Here is a 24,390-nt window from a genome sequence, read left to right on the forward strand (position 1 = left end):
TAACTGACAAAAACTGTGGCTTACGATGCTGGCCTGTACATATCACTGACATCTAACTTCTGTCCGCGTGGGTTCATGTCTCCGGCTCGGCTAGCGTCGGTATGAGAGAAAGCTTGCCAGTAGCTTCCCATGGGTCAGTGGTTCTTCCCGGAGTTTTCCCGGCTTCTTCCTTGACCAAATATACTGGCCCCCATGTATAGCTTATCATGTGCTTCAAAATGGCGTTGAACCCAAAACACACTACCAACACATCCATTGTGGTATTTATATACAAATATGCCTACAAATCCATTGTGGTATTGAAAATTTGTTTTACTTTTATTTATTTTTTTGTCTGATATTACCAGTCTAACTTGTTCACATTATTGACAATTTATTATGTCAGTAAAGAAAGTTCTGTTGTTTGTACAATCTGAGATGAGGCCCCTGGTGGCCTAGTGATCTGTGGCGCTCTCTTTTATATATCACTGACTTCTCACCTCTGTCCGCGTGGTTTCGAGATTCGGTTCGGCCAAGGTGGATATGTGAAAAAGCTTTCCAGTAGGGTCACGCGGGTCGGTGGTTGGTTCCCGAGGTTTTCCCAAATTCATCCTCCACCAAATATCTTGGCCGCCATGTATAAGCCTATCATGTGCTGAAAAATGGCGTTAAACCAGCAAATCCAAACGTACAGTGCTGAGTTTCTATGAAACCGTGTATGTTAGACAATGGGTTTTACAACAACTATAACAAGAAAATAGTTTTTATCGCCAGCCTTAAGAATTCGATAATTCCCCGATTTGTTTGATATTTGATCGAGGATGAATTAATTCAGTACACATCTGAACACAACGAGAAGATACAATTCTGCTCTTTAAATTCTACCAGAGAGAGAGAGAGAGAGAGAGAGAGAGAGAGAGAGAGATATGTTGTAATGGATATAGTTTATGGATGTTTCATGCATATATGACATCGTAATTAAGTATTTTCTATGTTGTGTTCAGGATGATTTTACGATTTGGAAATAACGAAAAAAAATATTATAAATATTTCACCTGTTTACCTGAGACAATTGTCAAAAACATTTACCCGCTGATTTAAATAATGAAACTGATTTTTAGTGGGCGACTGGATTTACAAATATACCTGCTAATTCCTATACAATAGCCAATTAATAACAATAGCACGTTTTATGGCAAATTTAAACGAACGAATACTGAGGTAAGAAAATTCGTATTGACAGGTAAACAAAAACTAACACTCTGCATGGAGCTATTTGCTTTTAACTGATCATTGGGTATATAATTTATAATCTTCATTTGGTAAAATGGTCTTTGTATTACACCTGCGTTAGTGAAGAATTAACAAAACGCGAACAAGAGTACGAATTTGATGGACGAACATTCTTTAAGCTTTATTCCATGTTTAAAGAAATATTATGGCATTAAAATGATTCACGGTGCAATTGATGAGTTTGCGGCATGGAACAAATGGACTATTCACATAGGGACAGGTATTGAATGTATGTATGAAATATAATCACTGAATATGAATACACATTTATTAATTCATTTTGAAAATGTATGTTACCTTTAAGATGAAGGTATGTCCTTGTTGTTTACATATATCAACGGCATAACAAATCAGTAATTGTTGTCAACATTTTCAATATGGTTTGGTTGCAACTTAAAATCGTGAATATTGTTATCCGTACACTCTAGTTTAGTTCTTTTGAAGCTGTTTGAAAACAGTTAACGCCTTCATTCTTATTGGTGTAGCTGAAGGACCTACACAGCTGTCTGAACAGTCTAAAATACAATATATTATCATGAACCAAAGTCGCCGTTTTCGAAGTGAAATGCGAATCAGAGTTTATTTATCTGTCTGTCTGTCTGTCTGTCTGTCTCTCAATCTCTAAATATATATATATACATATGTGTGTGTGTGTGTGTGTGTGTGTGTGTGTATCTATCTACCTATCTATATCCCTCCATCCATCCATTCATCTACATATGTATGTATGTATGTATGTATGTGTGTATGTATGCATGCATGCATGCATGTACGCACGCACGCACGCATGTATGTATGCCCATCGTTTTGCTTTTCGCTCCATTTACATCCGTATATTCAGCCCTGTTTTTCTGTCCGTACGTGTTTCTATATATTTGACTGTTCTGTCACAGTAACATCTCTGCAAGTAAGACCCATTTTTTGGGTATAAATACCCCTTTTCTTACAAAGCGTTTATCATTTGCAGTACATTATATTCTAGACTTTTTATAGATCAAATCTGTTATAAGTTGACAATATATCTCTTGTGCAGCCCTAACATCATGAAAGTTGGACTCTGATGATTGCTTTTGATCTATCTTTCCATTTATTTATATATGTATTCTTTTCGTCATTTTCCTGTTTGTTTTTTTTTTTTTTGTTTGGTATTGTTTTTGTTTGTACTTCTTTGTTTCCTTTTCATTTTGATTGGGCGGGGTAGTTAATTCGCCCTTGTCTTCTCTCGTGCGCCCCGTCCGCGTCATTCCATTTTGAAAAATGTCTTCTCCAACTCCATGTATTTATTTCTAGTTCAATACTTTTCTATTCCTTTGTTCTTTTCTGTAGGGCATTATTATATCGTTAGGTTTTCATTCAACTGTATGTCTAGATTATGCTTTGGATGGTATTAATTTGAACTGTTTTTCTCTACGTCTGAAGCAGCTCGTTGTCTAGTAGAGGCTGGATTCAAGCAACCATTTGCCACATGCTCAGTTTTTCCACAGCTGGGACATGGTCGGTGGTTGGTGTAACTGAAACAAAAAACGGCAAAACAAATGCGTAAAATTGTTTAAATACCTAAATCTACATAGAAAAATCATTATATCAGAACGTATTACATGTACTGCGTGGGTGAGGTTTCAGTGTCTTGTACAATGTTGCATGCGATAAGTTTTTTTTCTGTAACTTTCCTTCTGGAAACGTTTTATTCCTGAATGTAATGGACCCATCACACCGATAAACTCTATTACTACTTGATCCATAAATCAATAAATTTGAAAACTCATAAAATAAAATAACTAACAGATCATAAAATCAACGGACCTCTACGGACCCTGTGGATCATTGCCATCACCAGGACCATATGGATTCAGGCCCCAATTATTACTTTCGGTTTTGTACCCACGAATGTGGTCACAGTCTATTTTTAGAGCATATCTTAGTCTCTGACTCTGTATATGATGCATTTGTTAGATTTATGCATTCTTGGTATTGATTTAAAGGAAACTGTTTTTCCTTTATATTTTGGTGTGGTTGTATGTGTGTATTTTGGAGACAATGCACAGCGAGTAGTGAGGAAATGACGCTGTTCCGGAAGTGAAATCTGTTACCTACACTGTTTTGTATACAGTCCAGCTTCTACAAAAAAAAAATGCCGGTTAACGTATGACAACGAACTTCACCGTGAGATCATCATTCAAGATATTGTAGATTAACTTAGCATTTATTTTGATTTGGACTCACTGGAAAGTTCAGCACTGAGAAACAAATGTAAGGACTATACGGGAAAATTATTCGTGACCTGAGTCCATAAAGTCTGCACTGTTTGCAGTAAGGTACGTACACGGGTCAATACTGTAGCAAAGTTTGTATATGGAGTTCAGTGGCGTAACAATATTCTGTACGCGCATGTCCATACGGCAAAAATACTTTTATGCGTAGTAACACACGGTAGAAAGGTGTTTATATGCAGGACAATACGGTATTTATAAATTTCAATTTACAGGTCATAATTGTAATTGTTTAAAACATTTAACCTATACCATGATTTAAACTTTGACAGTATAGATTTTTAGCGATTTAAAAGGTTTAATCAGGTACGATTGATTAACTGGAAAAATGGTATAAAAGAAGAGATTGTTCCAAATTTTTACAAAATGTATGCAGTCATGGAGGGTGGCATTATAGATTAATTGCCAGCTTTGAAGACAATGTACAATATTGGAACATTTATTCGCTTACCCAAGTAATGACTTACGATGCCACATGAAATACCGTGGACTAAGGCTAGTACTAGTAGGTTAATGAGTGCCGATGCAATTGGAACAAAGTTCTTTGCCTTAAAACCAAACCGCGGTTACGTAAGCGTATTGATCCGATGGTAGGCTCCAAACCCGCACCATTTGGTTCGTAAGTCTGGAGCACAAACCATGGCGCAACATCTGCTTTTCTTTCTTTATAAATTTATTTTATTTTTTAAACAGAGGTATGGAGATGAGGGTTTTACTTGTTGATGCTCTTGATCAAAGGTCCAGTGACATAAGTAACGTTTTCAAAATAACGTTTCTAAAAATAAGTTCAACAAATTAAACCTAACCATATAGGCTAGTTCGTAAAAAAAGGAATTCAATATGTCAAACATTATTTGTTCAGCAAAAAGGCAAATTTAAAACCTAAACAAGTTAAAGTCATAATTTATTTCTTTGATAGCATTTGCTTGAAACCTAGTACGATGAAGTCAATCGATTCAAGGATTTTCCTGTATATCCGAGCCAACAAACTGCATGCCTTTAATTTGTTCGACAATGCCAATGTGTATAATCCTTTTAACGACACAGTATGATATATATGTTATCCGTTTAGGAAAAATGACAGCTATAGCTAATATAGACCAAAATCTCTGTAGATCGAATATCAGGCTTCAAGCATGACCGAGACAGGGGACATGAAAGCACAGTCATCCCATGCAATACAGCGCATTTCACAGTCTACAACGCTCTCCAATTTGCTAATTGCGTAGACCCAGAGTTGTAAACGTACATGAATACCGGGGCTGGTGAGATGGGGAGGGGTGAAGGGGGTCTTTTGTACGAGTATCTAGAAACGTTCCACCCGATGATGTGTGTATTTGATAAGCCTGGGAGTACATCCGCAGGTGTCGTTGCAATAAATTCTAGGTACACAATTTAGTCCTTATGTTTGATTCTCAGTGCATGAAAAATCAGTAATTAGGAATTTTGGGTTTATTACCATGAAGAGGCTATGTGACTCCAATTAAGCCGTGACACGGGATTATGGACCTTGCACATCTGCTGTGATGAGGATATATTTACATATCAATTATTTCTGTACGGTCATATTGAATTAGGCATATCGGTATCTATTTTACTGATTATTACAGGAATATATAGATTGTATATCAATTTAAATGTACTATGGTACATGGTCGGATTTTATTTTAGCTGAATCAGCATCACGTGATAATGCAGTATCCGTGGATCAATAAAAAGCTCTATACAACGTGTCTGCGCTATAACAATGAAGTTTTAACCATCACTCTGAAAACTTTAGACAATATATATACTCCATAACAATGAAATTTTAACAATGTCCGTGGATTCAACACAAAGCTGAAAACTTCATTCAAAATATCAACCCCATCGCAATAAAATTGTAACAATCAACATCTATGGACTGAATAAAAAGCTGAGAACTTAACACAAAAATATCTTCTCTAAAACAATTAAATTTTAACCATCAAGTTGAAAACTGTGCACAAAATTTTAGCCCTAAAACAAGAAAACTTGAACTATAAACTTCTGCTTACTGACTTAATGTAGGTCGTTGAATAACACAGATAAATATTACATTTATATATACTTAATGATGTATATGTAGTTACTGCAGAGAGCTATATAATAATGGAAGCTGGTTGTTGATGTGATCCATGTATTAGTCTGAAAAATGTTTTAATAATTTTCGTAAGGTTTGCAGTACCAAAAATACTTGCGTAATAATTTTACTAGAACTGCCGAATAAGGATGTCTTAATTGAAAGTCATTATGATAATATGAAAAGAAGATGATGTCTTACGGCTGTATGTTTTGTACATTCTAAAGGAAAATGTTTCAACCGTTGCTGTATGTCCACGTGTACAGATCATTGGCGGGGGAGGGGGGCGCTCTAGGCTGAACATCCATATTCAAAATGATATGGCGTTACCTCCTGCATACACACACACCCCACCCCAAAAAAGAAATACTACATATTTGAATGTTTTATTTTTGTTCTTGTGTCCCATAAACACTTTAAGTAATTTATAAATTCATAGTCAAAGACTAACGGCCATTTGTGCAAGCGTTAAATTTGCATGCGGAAGAAGTCTGAACCGTTAGGCTCCAAGTTTTCCCTCATACACAGATAGAGAGACATTGTAAAAAAAAAACAAAAAAAAAAAACCGTTATATGGTCTGCAGGGTACATTGAGAACTCGCCGCATGGAGAAGTCGCCCCATGGAGAATTCGCCTTAGGGTGGGTGGTGAAGTCGCCCCAAATGGTTGGAGAAGTCGCATCTTGAATGATTTAATTACCTAACTGAGATTATAATTCATCCTGATAAAAATTCGCACTGAAAGTCAAATATACCCCACCCCACCCCAACACTTTTCCCATTGCAAGTGTTTACTTAGGCCCTGTGTATATCGGACTACACCTGTATTATTACCGGTCATTGCGGAATCTCTGTTTGCTGTTGTTGATGCTGATTACAACTGTCACCATTGTCAGGCGTTATATCAGACTTTTTTGTCTCAAAGTTACCAAACACGAGATGATATAATCATCCATGTGGTGTCCAAGATGGTAAGAAATTCATGCAGCCCCGTTTGTTACATCATATATCACATTATTTTATAGTTTCCCCAATTACCTCATGAGTGCTGTCTCCATCCATCAAAAACAGACCCTTCATTGTAACCGTTTTTTTAAACTATTTATTTTCAATGAATGCCATTATTTTTAATGGAATTTAACCTTTACCTCTTGGAATAAAATCATTTCAGGATGGCTTTGATTATTAGATCGGAACCCTTTCATCAATAAAACTCGAAACGTCACATCATGCTTACATCCGTTCTATTGTCCAAATAAAATAATGCATCTCATGACTGGAAGAGTAGATCAGAAAGGGGCAGAAGACATTTTTAGTTCGTTATGTACAGAAGCGGAGTTGACCAAATGGAAAACTGAACATTTTGTAAATTTAATAAGTTATTAATTGAGGAGAAACAACAAAAAATAAAGTGGTAACCACAATGTTGCGACATCTCAGAAGTAGTATCTATGATCTTTGGGGTGACTTTTCCAGGTGACTTCTCCGACCACCATGGGGCGACTTCTCCTGACACCTGGGATGAGTTCTCCATTGGGCGTCTTCTCCCAAGGCGAGTTCTCCACTATTCGGTCCGCATATATAAAGAATGGATACCGGAAGTCAGTTCTGTGTGTATAGTGTGTATGTGTGTGTGTGGATTCAGAAATACAAGTATTTATTTGCAGGAACACATGATTGACACTGTTCCGTTAAACTGATGGTTTTGAACATACGACATTATCGTATGTTATCTTTAAGTCGTCTGAAATAATTCGCCATAATTATTCCCAGGTGTTGTGAAAACAGCACCAGATAAAGACATAATAGAATAGACTATGATGGGGGGAGCAGGGAGGTGTGTGTGTGTGTGTGTGTGTGAGATTTGGATTTTAACATAGCTTAACAATTTTTCAGTCATATCGCTACGATATTTACAGTGTGACAGTTTATAGTGATGTCTAGCACTGGGGCATCATGCCGCAGACATGTAGCATGATGTCCCACCGAGTCACATTATCATGACACCAGGCCGACCAGTTCTAACACTAACCTCTTAATGCTGAGCGCCAAGCGAGGCAGCTGTTAGTACCATTTTTGTAAGTCTTTGGTATGACTCGGCCGGGGATCGAACCCACGAACTCCCGCATCCCAGACCAGGGAGGGGAATACGACATTTATAACAGCTTAATTTGGCGCAACAATTATTTTGACTTTTGAAAATTTAAGACTGTTTTGAAGAAGAAGAAGAAGATAAAAGACAGAAAGAAAGAAAGAAAGAAAGAAAGAAAGAAAGAAAGAAAGAAAGAAGGAAAGAAAGAAAGAAAAAAAGAATGATTAAGAAATACAATAACTGTCTTGTTGTGGCCAAAGCTATTTGTACGAAATGATTACGAAATACAATAACTGTCTTTTTGTGGCCATAGCTATTGTACGAAATGATTACGAAATACAATAGCTGTCTTTTTGTGGCCATAACTATTGTACGAAAATGATTACGAAATACAGTAACTGTCGTTTTGTGGCCATAGCTATTGTACGAAAATGATTACGAAATGCATTAATTGTCTTTTTGTGGCAAGAATATGATACTTAAGTCAGTGCTCAACAAAAAAGAATGAGAATTTTTTTAATGAAACGAAAATATGTGCTAGTGGTCGTCAGTTATACTGAATTGAAATATACAAACTTTTTAAAACCATTTTTGCAAATCAAGAAGCAACTTTGACTGGTACTATCATATTATGCACAGTTCCTCTACTGCGCTTGCGTATCGGGCTGCTTACAAAATGGCGCTCTACTGTTTCCATAACGGTCGCATTCGGGGGAGTGGGGGAGGAGTATTAAATACTCGTATCCAACTTAATGAATATGGTCAAGTCTTTTCAGTGCATGTTAACTATAACTTCAAGATTCCCTTTTACTGTATTTCGCATTTAGGTATACCTTTAATATGAAACTTACTTTCTGCTCGCTTCTTTGAGGTTAATAATTTCTCATCTTCATGAAATCTTTGATTAAAATGTAGAACATGTCATAATAGCGTGTGGACAGATCACACTAATTCAATTCCCAAAGACTGTAATGTTAATATTTTGTATAAGTAATATTATTTTGTGGTAAGATTGACAAAACTATATACAAGATTAAAGTTTTTAATCGAAAGAAAAATGAAATGCATTCCAGAAATTTTCTTTACCTCGAAAACTCCGGCCCAGTTTAAATCGCATCCTATGAGTTCCTATACACCGACAGCTATAAAATGGAAATGGTTTTAGGTTCAAACCCACTACTGGTTGTAATTTGTCCGAAACTATGGCTTTCACAGAAAGAAATAAATGTACGATTGAAATGCCATTAATCATTTTCTGCCAGTTGGTGACATTTATTCTCTTGCATAGGGTATTTGATATTGCACCAAACAGACTGGCTCCTTAACTCGTAAAATAATTAGATGAGAACATGAGACTGTATGTTAAACATATGGTATCGGTACTCTAGACCAATCGTTAAAGGGAGCCATGATGGCCCAGTGGTTAACGTGCCGGACTCACGACCGAAAGGGTATTAGTTTGAATCTTACCTCCAGACCAGCCTAGGTCTGATTCTGTGGTATGGCACTTTACGCCAATTATCTCGCCACAAGTGGGGGCCCCGAGTGTGAGAGCTGTCTAAAGCGCTTACCGTTACATATCTTTGCCATCTCACCTCTGTCTGCGTGGGTTCGAGTCTCGGGTTCGGCCAATGTTGTCATGTGAGAAAGTCTCGCGGATTGTTGGTTCTCTCTGGGGTTTTCCCGGGTTCTTCCTCCATCATGTATACTGGCCGCCATATATAGCCTATATTCTGCTGAAAAATGGTGTTAAACCCTACAACAACAACCTACTTGTGTTGCTATACCGTAAAATACCAGACCAAACCAATCGTTATGGTAGCTTATGCGCTTTTCGAGAGAATAATGTTACGTAACAGGAACAAAGTGAAGACAACAAGCTTTGTTTAAATTTAACAAATACTTTATTTCCCATGAATATCAAGTAAAAAATGAGAAAAAAAAGAACTTACGGTTTTACGAATCAAATCCAAAAATATTCCGAGAATTACAAAATAGAGTTGGAATCCCGATGAAATCCAAAATGGAAGAGGATGCTGTTATTAATAGTCAGCAAATTGCTGCAGTGTGAACAGTATCTTGTAAAATCACTGAAAATATTATTCCAGTTTTGAATTGTGTATAAATTTCGATTCTCCTTGTCCAAGAATTAATTTAGAGCACTAGTATTTCCATGGGAAAGAATCACTTGAATTCAAAATAAGAAAATAAAATAATTAGCCAAACTGGACACACACAAAAAAAGCAACTTGACGTCTCAAGTGTTAAGGCACGACATACAATTTTTTCTCAATACATCAGTAATAATTCTAACTAAGACGCAAAACAGATTCCCGGATGGAGGTCAACCTTCTAGAAATGGAAGTTTGTTACATGATAATTATCACGTCGTCCAGGTATGGCATTGACTTAACTTAATAGTTCTTACTCTGAGAAAGAATACAAAAATAATTTTAAAAAGTTGTTTATTAAAACTCATTGGTTCTGAATCAAGTCAGAAACTAGATACAGTGTTTCTATTATTAGGTGTTTACCAATGAAAATTTAAAAATATCAGGTCAAACAGAGCTGAACGTAATTCTTTATAAAAAAAAGTTCAATAAACAATATTACATTACAATAACGTGTAATGGAATAAAATATTAAAAAAAACAACAGACAAACAATTAAATTAAATCAAATATATATATAACAATAATGAAGATTTGCTGGGGTTCGAATCCCGGCCGAGTCATACCAAAATGGTACTAACAGCTGCCTCGCTATGCGCTCAGCATTAAGAGGTTAATGTTAAGACTGGACGGCCTGTGCCAGGATAATGTGACTCGGTGGTACATAATGCTATGTGTCTGCGGCATGATATCCCATTGCTAGACGTTACTATAAACTGACACAATTCAGACACCGTAGCGATATGATTGAAAAATTGTTAGACCTACGTTAAAAATCCAAATGCCACACACACACACACACAGGGTCAACACATTTTCTTTGACCCTGGCCTACGTAATATGTGTTTGTTTGTTTGTTTTTCAAGTTTCTAAACTGTTTATTTCTTTCTGTTTCTTGTTTTTCATTTCGGACCACAGTAGGGTGCGAAGGATTTTGATATATACAAATGATTCGCTAAAGCAGCGATCATATTTTGCGCCAGGCACTTAAATTTCGTTTAACAGATGTGCCGAAAAACATTGGATTGTCCTTAGGTCATACACCTTATTTGATAAATAAAACACAGGTTATTAGACAGGTCATCACAAGGGCGAAACAGCTGATTCTGAATTGAAGTACGATTATGAATACCGTGCTTATACATATATAGTGTCATTATGTGTCGTACTCAGTATCAAATGGATGCACTGTGTTCCGTATCAGGGACAATCATCCTGAGCAAATAATGGGAGGAACTCTTAAGTCTTTAATGCTTATTTCCAATATGCGCCTTTCTGTTGTTTGATTTGATGCAAGAAAATAAATTAAAACTAGCAACAGTAGCTCTTGACAGTTCCTGTTATAGCCCATTTGTCACAGGAGACATGCGCAAAGAAACATTTCCACCATCAAGTGACACAGTAATCTCCAGTTTATCTGACCACAGGGTTACGTAAAAACATTTAGCGAACTCAGCCTATCAAAAGCTCTTTTAAAGGGATTTGGGTACGTTTATACATTGACACGTATACTAGCGGCAATATTAGATTGCTGGTTGGATAAATTTATAACACACCTGTTTGGTTATACTGTTATAATTATGCTCTCTCTCTCTCTCAATGATTTAATTTCATCTCAATCTCCTTCCAGGGGTACGTAGTTACAAACAAGACTATAAAAATATAGACAAAAAACAACAAACAGGAACACTTTTAATTCAGTCATTCAGAAAGGGAGTAAGGCAGATTAATTAAATCTTGATATTATGAGTTTGCAAAGTCAAGGCAAAACTATGTAAAGGCCATCGGCCATAAGAAAGAAGTATTGCGCATGATTTATTCTAAATACATATAATATGATATATTATTACAAGGAATCTAGTTCTGTATGATTATATTGTGCATTTCTTGCTTTTTTTTAAAAAAAAATTACATAGCAGACTCCCAGGTAATATTTGCGTAATTTACTAATATGTCAAAATTACAAATAAATGTTGGATTTTAAATCCAGTAGGTCACTAACACAAAGAACTTACTCATTGGTTTATAGGGGTGTTCGAAGTCTACTGGTCTCCGTCATATGCGTATGCGAGCAACATCTTACATGAGATAAAACCTTATAAGCCATGCAATACAATTTTTACGAAGAGAATTCTTCACCAGCTTTTATGTGAAGATTTGTTTCGTAAACTCTAAGGCAATCTGTTTCCAAAGAGAGAGAGAGAGAGAGAGAGAGAGAGAGAGAGAGAGAGAGAGAGAGAGAGAAAAGAAAGGAAGTTCAATTCTCTTGAAAGAGGTGTCACTTGTTGATGTTGTAAATACAGCTACATGTTTAGGGCATGCGAGAGTACTCGGGATCGAGCTGTAAAGACAAAAGCCACTTGAGTTTTCTGGCTAGCCAAACTTTATTGAAATAAACTTACATTTCAATACCAAACTACAACAAGCTCAATTTTCGGATATAAGAAATACATATAAAACTACGATATTCTTTCATTTGCCAACACCATACTTGTATAATAACTGCCGTTTAGAATGTAATACAGATAATTAAATATCTAATAAATTCACGATAGTAAAATAATCTAAAGTTCAATATTTCAGACTAGTATCGTAATTGAAATATATTTTACTGAATTTATTCTAAAAAGTCAACATATTAAACTCTATTATTTAAAGAGTATTTTATTTCTAAATTAACTATTACTTAGCATGAGTTGGTAGCGAACGTTGCTTTTACTATAATCAATAATATAATTATAAGCAATTATAACTTCTTCAAACCATTAAACTTTCTAATACATTATGCTAAATAATAGTAAAGAAATATTAAAATAAACTAATGTTTAAACATATTGATGTTAGGTTAACATCTTAACACTAAAAATTCTTATAACACTAAAAAGTCTTATACTATGAAAAGTTGTACTTAGATCATAATCTTACCTGTAAAGACAAAAGCCATTTGAGTTTTCTGGCTAGCAAAACTAGTGTCAGCCCGTGGCTGGGGCTTTATATACCAGTTTCTTAAGACAACGCCAAATATGGCGCGCTCCTAGCTCTTTGCCATGGCCAGAATCTCAAAGTAAGGCTTCGTAGTCTCTTACAGATTATCGTCTAGATCTATGTACGTCATTAGACAGACAATTCTACAACGTCAGCGCGATTAGTAACAGCTTATGATTTTTCTAGGTTTCCGCAATGCGGTACTTTACATGTAGTCTTTTTGAGTGCCGACTTTAGGATACATGGGAAATGTATGTATAGACGGTTCGTACTTGATCATAAGGGCGCAATCTGTATTAAGTAGTATATAATTGTAATACCGAAATAAATGGATTCAATCCCAATATATTTTAATAGAAATTTACTTTCAATATAATTTATCAACTTACTTTTAATACAATTTAGAGAAAATTTCAATCTTGTTACTTGTACTAAAAAATTCTGTCCTAATAAAATGTTGAGGTATGTTGAAATGAGACTTAAAATCTATACAATTAACAGATTCCACCGGGTTGTTTAAAATTATGTAGCATGATTTCTTTGACGAAGGTCAATACATAGGCTTTTTTTTTTGTTGTTGTTGTTGTTTTTCTAGGGTTTAACGCCATTTTTCAGCACAGAATAGGCTATACATGGCGGCCAGTATAACTGGTGGAGGAAGAACCCTGGAAAACCCAGGGAAGAACCACCGACCCACGAGAAGCTACCGGCAGGCTTTCCCACGTACCAACGTTAGCCGAGCCTTGGACTCGAACCCACGCAGACAGAGGTGAGATGGCAGTGATCCGTAACGGAGAGCGCTTTAGACCACTCGGCCACTCGGGGCCCCAATACATAGGCGTATCCATATTTAAATAATGAATGTTGATTAATTTGCCCAGTAGATTCTACCATTAACAGCTGGTCTTTTTAGCATTATATAATGTACATATTTGCTCAGTAGATTCTACCATCAACATCAGTCCCGTTTCAGCATTATATAGTCTATAGGCTTGGCACGCAGATTCTACCATCAACATCCAATTTTTGAAACATTATGTAACATACATTCCATCCATTCTTCTTAACATTATTCTCAAGAGGTGGTGAAGATGTGTGATATCCACAACTCCTTATGGTTTTAGGTTATCGTTATACAGGACATGATCGACCACAGTGTTGTTGCCCGAACTGAGTAAATAAAACAACAAAATATGAAATTTATGGGTGGAATAATAGTGATCTGAGCAGAGATACTTAAAAGAATAACACGAGCCCCGTGTGCGAAATACAACAATTTAATCAACTACTTAAACAAAATTAAATCGACATGACATTTGAAAGATTCGCTTTCTCTTAGAAATATAGTTACAAAAGTTATGCCAATTTCAGTATGCGTTATGCTATAAGCCGTTATGTTATACTGACAGAATAAATTTCCTCATATAATCAAGTGATTGGTCGAATTCAAATTGCCGGCATGTCACTTGGTGGTTCCGGTCTTTTTCAAATCACTGTTGGTGATAGGTCGGCCTATCTCTCTCTCTATCTTTCTCTCTCTCCTCTTCGGGTCATCAATACTATTGGTTGCAGACTGTGCCCTTTTACCCACTGTGCAATACAGGTATGGACCTATTTTCCTTAAAATACATATACAAAATACCAGCCTAAATACGTGTCAGGATTTTGTCGTTTTCTTAGGATCAACAAACATTCCTGCTCCTTCTGCGTCTGGTATCGTCTATCGACACTCGATAGAACTAGCTATGGTCATTTCGCACCTAATACACATTCACAGCCCTATTAACGTGAATTTATGTCTTGTCTAGCTGCTTTTGCATTCCAGATGAGACCGAGACATACACCTCTCAGATACTATTACTGCCCCGCTGAGGCTATACATTTACAGCTGAACTATAGGAGTTTGCAGACGTTCCTTGATTCTTAGTCGAAGAGAATTAACAATTTGATTACACACTAATTAATTTATTTCATTCCTTGTCTTAACTACGTTACTTTGCTAATTAGCGATTCATTGACAAACATTTCCAGATATAGAAAACTCAATCCTTAGCATAAAAGATACAAATTATTTAAGACAGATAACATAAATATTCGCACAATTTATGTCAGCAGAAATACATGAAATCTTACACTACATACTACATGCAAAACAACCAAATCTGAACTCATTCATATAATAATTGAGTAATATAACATTTGAGACAAAATGCGTGAAAGCAATTAACTTCTGAACTAAAGAAAAATTGAAGTACAAATTAAAATGGATAAATTCAACAAATAATCACAAACTTACATCAATGAACATACATTGTATGCAATCGAAACAATACCGTTGTGTCTTCCCGAGCCCTCGCATACTTATCATCAGAAAATTCCGTTTTTTTCTGGATCCAGGTCCCAAATTTCGAAACCCGCTTGTCCTGGACGATTTATTTAACGAGAAGAGTACTCTCTACTGATTTTGGAACTAGCTTTCCCTTTCGGCAGGAAATCTCGGACTGGCTGATATCCCGAGGGGGATTACCTTAAAGACCCGAATTCCGTCTGCGAACACCCCCCCCCCCCGTTTAGATTAGCCAATCAAGGTTACGTCTTTACCCGCCAAAAGTCTTTATCACTCCCACAGAAGTCAAATTAATCATCTCTTGTCCCTTTTTATTCATAACTATTCTGGAAAATATCATTTTATGACACCTGTTTCAAATAGCCCACATTTTCTTAATATTTTCCCTGGTTTGACTCAACTCGTGTCATTTCCCGCTATTGATCTTACGTTCACATTGAAATCTTCCATGTTTCTGGCCGTTATCGAACGCACACTAACAAAAATGCAGCTATACTCCAAACAGAGCAGATTCCATTCCCCGCAGTCGAAAATTTAAGACGAATCTATCCTATAGGTCAAACTTAATGTTTACGTGTCACTCCGACCCCGACAAAATGCACTGTGAAATATTCCACAACATTTTGCACCGTTACATTTATATAGTGTACATACTTGTCCAGTAGATTCTACGATCAACGTCCAGTCTTCTTAGCATTATATAGTGTACATTCCCTCAAAGTATATGACTGGATATAATTTCCTTAGTGACGAATAAGAAGTTTACATATCACAAAGACGAAATGTAAATGGAAAACAACTCGAAATTTTTCATTATAGAATATGTAGAAACAATAAAAATTGCATTAGTAACATGCAGTCTGGCAAGCTTCGTTACAATCCTAGATGAATTGAATGACTTCATTTTCGCTAGGATGCAAAAGCCGGATGCAAGAGTGATAGTGGAATACAACAAATACACTTAATGGAACTTACAACGTCATGGCGACCTAATCTATTTTACTGGTTTTAGGGTAACAGTATTTACTTTGTTCGATTCCACTTTTAGTGTTATTTGTAATGTCTAGAAAATACCCTAAATTAGTATAAAGGAATTAGATAACTGCAAATGAAATCAAATACATCTGAAATTCTACATTGTCAATAATCCCAACGATACAAATTTAACAATTATTGCACAGGTGACATGAACTCTGAATTATCTGAACCCCGAGTAATCATTTCTTCTTTTCCATAAGGCACCGACCATTTCATATTTTTTGGGGGGTGGGGTGGCGAGATGATCTTTATTCTAGACGGGATATTTTACCTCAAGACTTTCTTTTGGTCAACTAATGCAATGGGACTAATAGTGTTTTTCTTGTTTGCTTCTTTGGATCAAAGAAAGATTGCATGTTCCAGCCATTTGAGGGCCTGAAACTGCACCCCTCCCCCAACAAAAAAGGTTCCAATGTTCCAACCTCCCCTTACCATAACTTTTTGTCAACTAATGCAATGGACCAAATAGTCTTTTTCTTGTTAGATCCTCTAGGTCAAAGCAAGGATATATTTTCCAGCCATTTGATGACCTGAAACCTTTGCTCAAAAAATGCATACCAGTCCCCTACTCCCGCCAGCAATTAAATGCTCGGACACTAATAAATCTTTGTGGACATACACAAAAAAGATTTTATCTACATCTTTAACTCGGAGGGACTTTCACTTCAGCGTGACAATATATCGGGACATTTGTTCAAACTCCAATTATTTTTCAGAGAAGCTCAAACATTAGCAGAGAAATATTCTCAGAACTTTACTTTAGAAAAATACAAAACAAAAGATAAAAAGAACCAAAAAACCGAACAAAATAAATAAATTAAAACCAATCCCTAAATAAAATCAAAAATAAAACAACAACTTGAAATGATAACTTTTCTTTTATAACGTTTGTCCTGTGAAAGCAGCTTGGATCAAGCCAGCACGAATGACCAAATACCGCTTAGATTAAGCCAGCACGTATGACCAAATATCGATAGGATCAAGTCAGCACGTATAACCATTCTGTTGCCAAGTCGGGCGATTATGTCTCTGTTTGTCGAGAAAATTGCCGCTGTCTACTCCCAACGCGGATCAAAATACCGTCTTGATTTCTTTTATGCTTGATTATTATGTTTCATTTCAGAAGCTAACACCATTTGTTATTAAAACGTGCTTAATCATGGTTTCTTCTTGTCAGGTAAACACAAAAGAGATTATGATTTATCATTATGGTAGACCTGTTTACTTTTAACGTGAATGATAACAACAGAACACTTTAAATTTGAAACTAACATAAAAAAACGTTAACAAAGTGAGAGTTTAGACGATCCAAAAGATCCTAATAGTGACTAAGAAATTAGTTAAGTCACTATTATATCGTCACACTAACCTGATATATCCCTGCAACGTACCGTATTAGTATGTAGTCAAATCCTTGACCTACCCCTTTACCATCTAAACCCCACCCTCATGAAGCGAGATGTTCTTGCACTAAATGCTTATTAATTACTGTTTGATAGTATTACAATATCGGATGTACAATGTTCTTTTACATAACTAAAACTAAAGCTAGAAACGCCAAGTAATTATTATTGTTAATGAGGAAACAGCTCATTTTTGTATATATTTTATTTACTTTTCATGACGAAATTAAATACCAACATCAACCTTTACTGAAGCAATAATGAAAGAAAAAGTAAGACAAACAACTGTACTGTATAACACAAAATATTTTAAATTAAAGTCAAACGTGTCCTTCCTTGTAAATGCTTTTAAACTCGATCTGTTGTAGATAAATGCAAGACCCATTATCAATACATATTCCAGTGGAAGTAATTCCATTTCAACTGCGCAATTCTAAAGAAAATGGATTTCCGAGTCAAAAAGCATCTGCTCAAATGTGTATGCAATTGTCTGTGAAATAATAAAGCAAATCAAATTCGGGGTGGGTGGTGGGTGGGTGTAGATGATGTAAACAGCTACTATTTGTCCAGGAAACGGATAATTTTACACAAACAGTATAATGAAGAATATGAAATGCAAACAACGAACCGTTTTCACAGTTCGTATTTAACACATAATTTTTACTTCATTTCTAATTTATCAACAGGTGAGGAAAGTTATTCATCGCATTTGACAACATGTAGGAAAAATCACTGTCAGAGAGGGTGTGTGTGTTTGAGAGAGAGAGAGAGAGAGAGAGAGAGAGGAGTGTGTATTTTTAATCAAGTTTTAAAGTGTCGTTATCATTTGTATTGGTAAATACAGAGATTCCTTGCCAAAATTCAAAATAATCTTGCTTTAAGAAAATAAGGATTAAAGAGGATCAATAACTTCTGCGGGAAAACAGTCACCCGGTGCTTCGAAAGTGAAATGTTTATCATTTATGTCAATACGGGAACCACGCTGATTTAACGTTGATGTAATTTACATGTAATACCAATAAGAAATATTTATTATGGTAATCGGTGGGGTAGGGGTTAAATGGGGTGGGTGGGTCTGAGATTGAAATTCAAACCCGGGTTACTAAAGTTTACTAAAATTATTTTTTATATGTAGAGAAATTTTAAGTCATCGGAAATTCACCGGTGAAGGCGAGGGACTGCAATTTAAAAAAAAAATGAACTGGCTAAAGTTCTAACTCTGTTCTTCTTAAAAGCTACAGACTGCAAAGCATGTGGGAATTCACGTGGACATAATTTTCCCATAGCTGTGTCCGTTCATAGTGGCTCTACGATGTCGCATAAATTCACCCTCGTTGTGGAGATAGGGAGGCGTTTTATTATCTCCCCGAACCCTTTTATCTCCTAGTCTTTATACTGGTTTATGAAAAAAAAATGTTGAAAATAATACTAGTTTCAAACTTTGGCACATTATAAAAGAAGCATCACTAATGATATGTATAGAAGACCATGGAAAACAAGATTGGATGGTTTTATGGTCATTTGGATCTAACAAATAATGTATAAAAATGATATTAAAATAAAGTGTAATTGTCGAATAAAAATCGAAATTCCAAGCAAGGGATTTCACACGATGACTTAATGAGCTTGCACACGAAGAAAAGGGAATGTGTGTTCCTGCAGTAACCTTGCTAATGATAAACTCTGTATATTTACTGAAATTTAATGGCGTTCAAGATGAATAAAATACCGGAAGTGTCCGTGCTTACATATATTGGCAAATACCCCTAGGTGAGGTCAACAATGCGATATATATAACTTAGACACCTCCCTCCAACAGAACAAAATCCTCCTTGAACAAAATTCCCATAGTAAAAGAAGAGATAGGACAAATCTGCCCCATGTTCAATTCCCTTTGACGCTAAACGTGCTCTGGGTGATCTGCAAAGTCTTGACTCTACACAGGCCCAAGGGGGTCTCTATTGTATTTTCCATTGACGCTATATAGCCCCCATTAACTACTTACAGTTTGTAGCATTTTATAATGTAAATACTTGCCCACTATATTCTACCATTAAAAGCCAGTCCGTATAGCATGATACAGTCTACATCCTTACCCCATAAATACTACCATCAGCATTAAGTCTTTTTAACATGATACAGTCTACATCCTTACCCCATAGATAATACCATCAGCATTAAGTCTTTTTAACATGATACAGTCTACATCCTTACCCCATAGATACTACCATCAGCATTAAGTCTTTTTAGCATGATACAGTCTACATCCTTGCCCCATAAATACTACCATCAGCATCAAGTCTTTTTAACATGATACAGTCTACATCCTTACCCCATAGATACTACCATCAGCATTAAGTCTTTTTAGCATGATAAGTCTATATCCTTACCAAACAGGTACTGCTATCAACATCCCGTCTTTTTAGCATGATACAGTCTACATCCTTACCCCATAGATACTACCATCAACATTAAGTCTTTTTAGCATGATACAGTCTACATCCTTACCCCATAGATAATACCATCAACATTAAGTCTTTTTAACATGATACAGTCTACATCCTTACCCCATAGATACTACCATCAGCATTAAGTCTTTTTAGCATGATACAGTCTACATCCTTGCCCCATAAATACTACCATCAGCATCAAGTCTTTTTAACATGATACAGTCTACATCCTTGCCCCATAGATACTACCATCAGCATTAAGTCTTTTTAACATGATAAGTCTACATCCTTGCCCCATAGATACTACCATCAGCATTAAGTCTTTTTAACATGATACAGTCTACATCCTTGCCCCATAGATACTACCATCAGCATTAAGTCTTTTTAGCATGATAAGTCTATATCCTTACCCCATAGATACTACCATCAGCATTAAGTCTTTTTAGCATGATAAGTCTATATCCTTACCCCATAGATACTACCATCAGCATTAAGTCTTTTTAGCATGATACAGTCTACATCCTTGCCCCATAAATACTACCATCAGCATCAAGTCTTTTTAACATGATACAGTCTACATCCTTGCCCCATAGATACTACCATCAGCATTAAGTCTTTTTAACATGATAAGTCTACATCCTTGCCCCATAGATACTACCATCAGCATTAAGTCTTTTTAACATGATACAGTCTACATCCTTGCCCCATAGATACTACCATCAGCATTAAGTCTTTTTAGCATGATACAGTCTACATCCTTACCCCATAGATACTACCATCAGCATTAAGTCTTTTTAGCATGATAAGTCTATATCCTTACCAAACAGGTACTGCTATCAACATCCCGTCTTTTTAGCATGATACAGTCTACATCCTTACCCGATTGATACTACCATCAGCATTAAAAGTCTTTTTAGCATGATGCAGTCAACATCCTTACTCCATAAATTCTACCATCAACATCCAGTCTTTTTAGCATGATACAGTCTACATCCTTACCCCATAGATTATACTGTCGACATCCAGTCTTTTTAACATGACACAGTCTACACCCTTACTCCATAGATTCTACCGTCATCATCCAGTCTTTTTAGCACGATATGTCTACATCCTTACCCCATAGATTCTACCGTCAACATCCAGCCTTTTTAGCACGATATAGTCTACATACTTACCCCGCAGATTCTAATGTCAACATCCAGTCTTTTTAGCACGATACAGTCTACATCCTTACCCCATAGATTCTACCGTCAACATCCAGCCTTTTTAGCATGATACAATCTACATCCTTACCCCATAGATTTTACCGTCAACATCCAGTCATTTTAGCATGATACAGTCTACATCATTACCCCATAGGTACTACCATCAACTTCCAGTCTTTTTAGCATGATATAGTCTACATCCTTACCCCATAGATTCTACCGTCAACATCCAGTCATTTTAGCATGATACAGTCTACATCCTTACCCCATAGATTCTACCGTCAACATCCAGTCTTTTTAGTATGATACAGTCTAATCCTTACCCCATAAATACTACCATCAACATCCAGTCTTTTAGCATGATACAGTCTACATTCTTGCCCTATAGATACTACAGTCAACATAGTCTTTTTAGCATGATAAGTCGACATCCTTACCCCGTATTTTCTACCGTCAACCGCCAGTCCTTGTAGCATTATATAGTGCACATACTTGCCCAAAGGACGTCACAATCATCACCCAGCCTTTTTTGCATTATAGAGTAAATGCTTGTCCCGTAGATTCTATCATCAACATCCAGTCTTTTTGTCAGTATATGAAGTATATTCCAGCAACTTATCATGCGAGTATTGACGGTATGAGACAATGTATGCCCTTCCTGTTTGGATATGTTCGATAATACTATTGAAACGTAAAAACTTTGGGATGTTTTTTTTTTTCCTCGGGTGGTCGTGTTTTACTATTTGTTGTACGATCTATACATTTTAACGATAACAAATGAACTAATTTTCTCTTGTAAAACCACCACCCAGCCCCAAAATATAATTGTAATGTCTAGAAAATACCACCAACTTAGCAGAACCGAATTATACAATTGGAAATTAAATCAAATACATTTCTAATTCTAAATAGACAATATTTTCTTGGATACCAACTTTATAATAATTTCACAGGTGACATGAGTTCTGTTTGATTTGCTTCAAGTATTCCCTAAGGGACTGACCATTTCATTTATTGGGGTTGGGGTAGCCTGCGATTTTCTATATTTGTTTCTTGTACGTGAAGGTAATTTTTATCAACTAATACAATGGACGTAATTTTGTCTCAGTCTGGCTTCCTTATATCAAAGCAAGAATATATATATATATATATATATATATATATATATATATATATATATATATATATATATATATATATATATATATATATATATATATATTCCAGCCATTTGAGGGACTGAAACGTTTCTTTCTACCAAAAACATCACTTGCCCCCACCCCACCCTAGGAATTAAATGCTTGGTTACTAGACGATTTTTATGGATATACACACGAACAGATCTTCATCTATATCTTGGACTCGGAATGGCCTTTATAATCAGTTTGACTAAAACAGGGATTTTATTGTTTTTATTTAACCTCAAGTTATTTTTCGGAGAAGCTCAAACATAGAGAAATATTCACAGAAATCTGCTTTAAAACAAAACAAAACAAGACTTAAAAAAGAACACACACAAAAAACCCCATGAACAACATGGAATTATAACGTTTAACTTATAAAGTTCATATGTCCTGCCAATATCTGCCTGGGAGGCTGGAATCAAGCCAACACGTCGGTCCAAATGTCACTTCTTCCATTTTTGCAGCAAGTTGTGTAATTATGTTGTTATTTGTCGAGTAAATTGTAATTGTCTACATCTGAACGCCTATCAAAATACCGTCTGGTTTTATTGTAAACTGATATGTTTGATTTTAGAAGTAAACACTATTTGCTATTAAAACGTGCTCAATCAAGGTTTCTTTTTGTCGGGTAAACACAAAAGAATTGATGTTTTATCGTTATGGTAGACCTATTTACTCTCAATGTACTAATAACAAGATTACACTTTAAACTGGAAACAGAGATCAGCTGTAAGGTTGACAAAATGAGATTATAAACGGTCCAAAAGTTCATGATAAGTATTAGTTTACTTTAAACATATTTTATTCCATACATTTGTAATTTGAGATTATAAGAGGTACAATATAGAACGAAGACCTGTACCTGTTAATGTTCTTCTCCTTTTACGATACAAAACAGCACACACACACACACACACACACACACACACACACACACATGTTGAGACTGTCAGTGTGTGTGTGTGTGTGTGTGTGAGAGAGAGAGAGAGAGAGGGAGAGAAAGATAGAGAGAGAAAGATAGAGAGAGAGAGAGAGGGAGAGAGTCTTTATTACCTAGTTTTAAACAGTGTCATTTTCATTTGCATTGGGGAATACTGAGTTTCTCTGCCAGAAGTCAAAATAATCTTGATTTCAAAATAGAAAGATTAAAGAGGATTCAAAACTTCGCGATAAAATAGACACCCGGTGTGTCAAATGTGAAATGATTATCATTTTTGTCCCAATATGGGAAAAACCTGATTTAATTTTCATGTAATCTACATGTACTTATAGTAAGGAATATTTTTTAAGGTAAGTGGATGGGTAGGTGGTGAACGCGGTGGGCGTGTCTGAGCTTGAAATTTCAACGCGGGCTAAAAAATCTAAACAACTAAAATCGTGTATGATACTAAGTGTAAATTCTTGTTTAACTGAAATTTAGCAGTGAAAACTAGGGTGGCCCTACAATCATAAAATATTATGAACTGTCTATGATTATAACTTCGTTCTTATTAAAAGCTGCAGACTGTAAAACTTTGAGATTTTATAGGGACTCTTACCTGTCTTCCTTGAACCTACGTGCCTGCACAGTGACTGTACGATGTTGCTTACATTCTTCTCGTTGTGGACATTAGGAGGAGCTGATTAGAACTTTGAATAACTGTAAATGAAATGACGGGGACGGGTTTACATTTTGTGTATATTTCCCCCCACCCCATCTCAACCGCACCCTTAATCTTCTTTTCTTTATATGTGTTTGTGAAGAATATTATCATAATAATATTTCAAAATTTGACATATTATAATGCAAGCAAAACTAAGGATAAATAATAATATTGGATGATTTTATGGTCAAAATGAGCAAACAAATAATAAAAAATATTGCAAAGTGTAT

At 35.8% G+C, this 24,390-nt stretch overlaps 1 long non-coding RNA gene across 1 annotated transcript; it reads right to left on the reverse strand.

Moving 5' to 3' along the window:
• Positions 1-1,522: 1,522 nt before the first annotated feature.
• Positions 1,523-24,156, reverse strand: LOC149790702 (uncharacterized). The gene is made up of 2 exons (XR_016423888.1): positions 24,056-24,156; positions 1,523-2,783 (listed from the first exon to the last, which is right to left on the reverse strand). It is a non-coding gene; the product is annotated as an uncharacterized LOC149790702 (long non-coding RNA).
• Between the last annotated feature and the right edge of the window lie 234 nt (positions 24,157-24,390).

Source organism: Sinohyriopsis cumingii, chromosome 10 (genome assembly GCF_028554795.1).
Source record: "Sinohyriopsis cumingii isolate HCF-2022 chromosome 10, ASM2855479v2, whole genome shotgun sequence".
NCBI classification, from domain to species: domain Eukaryota; kingdom Metazoa; phylum Mollusca; class Bivalvia; order Unionida; family Unionidae; genus Sinohyriopsis; species Sinohyriopsis cumingii.